Raw genomic sequence first — 6512 nt, forward strand, 5'->3', positions numbered from 1 at the left:
CAGGTTGAAGGAATTGACTACACTGAAACCTTCTCCCCTGTTGCCAAAATGAACTCTATCCGCCTTGTTCTTTCCCTTGCCGCCTCTTTAAAATGGGAAGTCCATCAGATGGATGTTAAATCTGCCTTCTTGCATGGGGACTTGCATGAAGAAATCTATATGGAACAACCCATTGGCTTCATCCAAACAGACTCCAGCCTTGTTTGTCGACTTAAGAAATCTCTTTATGGTCTCAAGCAAGCTCCTCGGGCTTGGTATGCCAAAATGGATAACTTTCTTTTAGAATCTGGCTTTTCTAGGTGTTATTCTGACAATACTGTCTACACCAAGAAAGTGGGCAACTCTCTTATCATCCTTGTTCTTTATGTTGATGATCTTATTCTTACTGGTAGTGATCCCAACCTTATAAACCATGTGAAGTCCAGCCTTAAAAAGAAATTTGAAATGACAGACTTAGGACACTTACACTATTTTCTTGGTCTTCAAGTCTTGCAATCCAAGGAGGGTATTTCCCTCTCCCAGTCCAAGTATGCTTGTGATATTCTTCGTCATTTTCACATGGAAGACTGTAAGCCAGCCCCTTCTCCCTTTCAGTCTGGAGTCAAACTTTCAGTCTCTTGTACTTCTCCTGAAGTTGATGCTACCTTATACCGTCAACTTGTAGGAAAACTCTTGTATTTAACCCATACTCGTCCTGACCTTTCCTTTGCTGTTGGCCTTGTTGCTCATTTTATGCAAAACCCCCGTGAAAGTCATTGGAAAGCAGCCAAAAGAATACTTCGTTATGTTCAAGGTACAGTACAGTTTGGGATTCATTACAGTGCCAAAGCAGCTCCTCTATTAGTTGGTTTCACTGATTCTGATTGGGCTGGTGACCCTGATGATCGGAAGTCTACTGCCGGTTATGTCTTCACTCTTGGTTCAGGACCTATTACATGGGCTTGTAAGAAATCGGCTGCCATTTCTCTTTCATCAGCAGAAGCAGAGTATCGTGGTGCCGTGGAAGCTAGTAAGGAAGCCTTGTGGCTTCGTTAGATCCTATCAGAGTTTGGCTTTGAGCAGCAGCATCCAACCACACTTTGGTGTGATAATCAAAGTGCCATTCAGCTATGCAAAGATCCAGTCCAGCATCAGCGCAGCAAACAAATTGAACTACACATGCACTTCATCAGAAAGCTCATTCATGACCATGTTCTTGAAGTGCAATATTGTCCAACAGATGATCAGGTTGCAGACATCTTCACAAAGGCTCTCACAGAGGCGAAGTTCACTAAACTTCGATATATGCTTGGAGTTCAGGAAGTTGTCACTAAGGGGGGATAGGCTCTAGTGCCACCTTCCTTCTCCTATTGTGTCATATTTGTAAATCCTTCAATCCTATCCCAAGTTGTTCTTAAGGGGGGATGTTAGGATATTCCGACACATAGGATATAGTTAAGTTCAACTTGGTCTAGTGTAGAGTTAGGTATAGAGTTAGGTAAAGTGTGTTTCTTTACCGTTGTACATTTTGTAACTTACAATTCGACGGTCATGATATGTAGTGATCCGACGGTTCACTCTCTCCTCAGTATTACCGACACTTGATCCGTGGCTTGACACCCGATTGGTCCATGAGTTCTATTTAAAGCGCATGGAGGGTCATTGTTCGGGTAATCCGTGCATGAGAGAAGCTTATGTAAATTTTCATTCTTTGATTAATAAATTGCCTGTAGTAGCCACGTTGGCGCAGGCCGTGGACTGTTTTCCTCTTTGAGGGTTTTAACCACGTCAAAAATACTGATGTATTGATCTGTGATCTGGTTGTGAGCGGTGTCCTTTTGGTGTTCTTTCTGAGGAACTTACCCTGTAAATTCCTACAGATATCTTCACAAATAAGGTTGCCACAATGTCTTCTTTAGTCATATTCGTGGTCCTTAGCTCATTCTTCAAACTTGCTACTTGACCAATGTTATTAATAGTAAATAAATTCGACAAGGCTTCATACATTTCCTGAGCATGATAAATATTAGCTATGAATGGGAAAAAATTGTCCTTTATTCCTTCTACCATGATAGTCATGGTCACTAATTCTAATTCCCTGTATTTCACTTTGTCGACATCACTGGATTCCTCTATAGGCTTCTTTACTTTTCCTCTTACCAAGTCCAGTACCTTGTTATTTTCAAGGATTAGGTAAATCCTCTTCTTCCAAGAACTGAAGTTAGAGGCTCCTTCAAGTTTGTTCTTTCCCTTGATTGTGTTACAAAAATTCCTTGAATATAGTAGCCTCCTTCCCTGAGATAGTCCCTTTGAATGGTTCCTTGATTAAGTGCTGGAGACTGCCTTTTACTTCCTTCTTTACCAAATCTATGATACCATGTTAGAAAATCAGGAAGGCAAAAATATTTTCTTATTCTTGATAATTACTTGTGATGTTTCTTCTTATTATGATTATTTATATCTTCTTTCTTTTAGTTCATCAAGAAATTTCCAAAGCAACAACACATAAAACAATAGACACCATATGTAGGCACATGCCAGGGAAAAACCCCCTAGAGGGGAAAACCCAGTCAAGATGATTCTTCTTTTCAATTTTATTCTTTGAGACTCTTCACCCTATACCAAGACCAGACCATCCCACCACACCAAGTCAACCTCCCAAAATTTCAATCTCTTTCCAACAACTTTCACTAGGCAGCAACTTACGGCAACTGCAAACTTTTGGCAACAATGAATCTTGGAAGACTTCAATCTCTATTGGGAGTGGGATCCCCCAAGGGAAGTTTTGGGGCTCAAAGATCATGTTTGAGTCAAATTTTGTAATAAAATAGTAAAGTCTCTGCATTTTGTGGTCGCGGAGCACGAAGGTGTTATGTGTCATAAAGGGTAGTTCACCCTTAGTTTTGTAAAGTAAGGTCGGCTGTAAGAGATCTACCCATGGTCCACAGACCATGGGTTTGTATAAAAAAAACTAAGCTCTAAGTAGTTTTAGAGAGATATATAATGATGAGGAATGTAAGAGAGTCGTAGCTCTGAAGTAAGAAGTCTAAGTCTTGGGTTGTAGCGTAGGTAGAGGCTTTGCAGTTGAGTGTGCAGAGACCTAGGGTAGATCTATAGCTTAGTGTGTAGAGGCCTAGGGTAGAAGTCCGCAGCTGAGTGTGCGGACCCTTGTAGTTGTGTGCATAGGGTGGACAGGGTCTATAAACACTTGGAAGATATTAATAAGGAGAGATATTCTGCGATTTCTTTGTCTTTGTTCTGTTGATGCATCTAGATATTTTATGTATGAATTTCCTTTATTGTTCTTATATGATGTACGAATGACCATAATTACATTGAATAATTGAACGCAGTTACGAATATCTATTTACGCGATGTCAACTATAATTGTTTGATAAGATAAGAAAGTCACTTAGATTAATTGGGGAATTTGTATGGCTCGCTGCCATAGTAGCGCAAAAGTACCTGAGTAGCAGGATAGGGCTGCATGAAGGTCGATCATACCCTTTTGCGGTGGTGTTGAAGGATAGGATAAAAGGCTTGTCTTGCAAGCCCTAGAGTGAAGTGACCTGCGCGAAGGTAGGGATAGAGGGAATCAAATGACATCACAACCATCTGAGGGTGCAGAAACTTGGTTCAAGCATCCCCCCATACTGCTTCGGGTGAGACTTCAGTCCGTGCTCTATGGGCTAATGCTGAAAGGACCAATAGTGTAGGGATTTGTTTAGCTAATTAACTCTGAACCTGGGTCAGGCCCCCTCAAGCCAACAAATGGTTCTGTCGCTGGGACCAGAATTTTCATAAGAGATGTGTGATGTCGTATCACTGGAATCCATCTAAGAAGGAGATCAGAGACTAGTTGGATAGGAAGATCCACAAATTCATGGCGTAGAAGAATAGAAACCCGCGACTAACAAAGGAACAATGGTTGGACAGATACCTATTTATAGAGATCCATGAGATCTTTTTCTGTTCTGGATCGTAAAGCTAGAAGATAGCTAAGGAAGGTCGAAACTTAACAGTCCTAATGTGTGGACCCCAAGGCTAATAAAAAAATTGGAAGCATCAGAGGATAAGATTGCCCACGCTGTCGATCATTAGCTCGATCGCATCATAGGAGGGTTTGTGGCTGAATTCGCGGTCGACACCTCAGCCAGATACAACGAGGTGGAGCGGTGCTTTTTCAAAGGATCACGAGGTAAGTACGTAAAATCTTTGAATACCTAGATTAAAATGCTATTGTGCGAAAAATGGGTTATATAGTTACCTTGATGTTTGGGACTACGTGAAGTGGCAAAACTTACAGGAACGAAGGAAAAAGGGTCCGAAGTATAATCCATGGATTTCACCTCTGTGAGGTGATGAGGAAGAAATAATGAAAGTTTCTCCGTGAAGTGCTATTCAGTTAATAAGACAAGGATTCCTGTGAATACCACCTCCACCCACACCACCTCCGACCTCACCACCATTGCCTCCAACTTCACCCGTACCACCTCCACCTCCACCATAATTCAGTATGGCAAATACAGTGAAGCTGCCTTTGTTCAAAGGCTTGGGAAATGAGGACCCAGACCAATTCTAGTTCGTTGTAAGGGCTGTATGGGAAGCTCAAGGTGTTATAGATGATCATATAAAGAAGGCAACACTGGTTAGTGCTCTGCAAGATCGTGCGCTAACCTGGTATATTAAGTACTCTAATGATAACCCGAATGTTGGAGTGGCAAACATCCAGACAACACTGAATAAAGAATTCAGTAGGCCTAAATATGAGGCATAATCGATTGTGGGATTCAAAGAAATCGCAATGCAACAAGGCGAGACGCCTTGGGAGCTAGATCAGAGGTTGAAATGTAGAATTCGCAAAGCCAACATGAACCTAATAGACGGACAACATCGTGAGTGGTTTGTTGCTTTGCTCCTGCCACACTTACGGGCTGCGTGATCGCAGCAGAAGATAACCACTGAGGTGGAGGCCTGGAGATTGCCATGAGACTACATGAAACTCTGATGCAAGATCCAAATCTAGGAGTTCAACAGATCCATGTGTAGTTGAAGAATCTATGCCGTGATATGAAAAGCCTGAAGCAAGACAGGACGGTTCGACAAAAGGTGCGTGAGGAGGTATGGTGCTTGAAATGCAAGAGTCAGGGGAATGACAAGGACCATTGCCTGATATTTGTGAACTATATTACAGGAGGGGGACCAATGCCTTTAAGGCCAGGAGCTCAAGCAGGACCTAGTGTGGGGCCTGCGTTATCGTGCGGTACCTGTTAGGTAGCAGGAAAGCATGCCACAGATAACTATCACTTGCTACAGAAGTTTTTACAGACACCAAAACAACTATCTGCAACTTTGGTAGGTTGGTAGGGCATGATGAGCGTACTTACAGGAGCTATGAATTGATGATGGATAGAACTCCTGCCTATAGGGTTCAGGCCGAAATGCGGCCCCTTGACTAGAGTGCAGGGATGGAGAGGACAAGATTTTAGGGGCACGGACGAGGCTAAGGTGGAGGTGGACCTGGCAGAGGTTGAGGAAAGTTGATTTGCTACAATTGCAGAGGGCTAGGACACTATGCCCATGATTGCACTAATCCAACGCATCCGTCGTGCAAGTATTGCACATTGTTTGATCATGAAATGGAAGACTGTCATACGCTGATAGCTAGGATACATGACAAAGGGGTGCTACCACCTCCACCGACTCAGAACCTGTAGATGATGAGGTCTGAGCGCGTGAAGAGGGTCCAAATGTAAATATAGTAATCAGAAGTGGAATCACGACAGGAGATGACAAGGGGAAACAGCTAGAAGACAATACATGGGTTTGCAAAGCTTCAGTGAAGGAGGTTGAGTTCAATTTGGAGTGCGCACGTGAAACCTTCATGGAGGCTAAGCAGAGCTTCGCTGATGCCTCCACCTCAGGAAGCAAGGATAAGCCCGAGCAGGAGATGAACTCATCTATGCTCACAACTTTCCTGGAGACTTGTATGAAGTTACTGTGTGATAGTAAGGCTGTGAAAGGGTTACAGGAGCTCATCAAAAGATGCACTAGAACTGCGCGTAGTACGAAAGATTGGAAAGCATAAAACAAGGACGGGACAAGAGATGAGACTAACTGCATAGATAGGAGAGTATGAGATGGATCAGGTTATTTTGGACCTGGGGTCAGACGCGAACATCCTACCAAAGCAGACTTGGAAACAAATGGGGAGATGCACACTGCAATGGTCTCTGATTCAACTAAGGATGACTAATCAATAGAAGATCATCCCCATGGGGCGGCTGCAGGGGGTGACTGTGGATATTGAGGGAGTGAACACGCTGGTTGATTTTGAAGTAATAGAGATAGTAGATGACAACAATCCCTATCCTTCACTCCTGGGAATTGACTGGGCCGCTGATATAAACGAGATAATCAATCTAAATAAGTGGAAGATGATCTTTGAGAAGAAATCGCTACGCATAAAAGTACCTCTAGATCCTGCTGAGGGATCGCACTATACGGAAGCAGTCCGCGATTATGAGAGTGAT

The sequence above is a fragment of the Pinus tabuliformis genome, chromosome 1_2 (assembly GCF_031772625.1).
Source record: "Pinus tabuliformis cultivar Carrire ecotype Pingquan chromosome 1_2, CPIR1, whole genome shotgun sequence".
In the NCBI taxonomy this organism is placed as follows: domain Eukaryota; kingdom Viridiplantae; phylum Streptophyta; class Pinopsida; order Pinales; family Pinaceae; genus Pinus; species Pinus tabuliformis.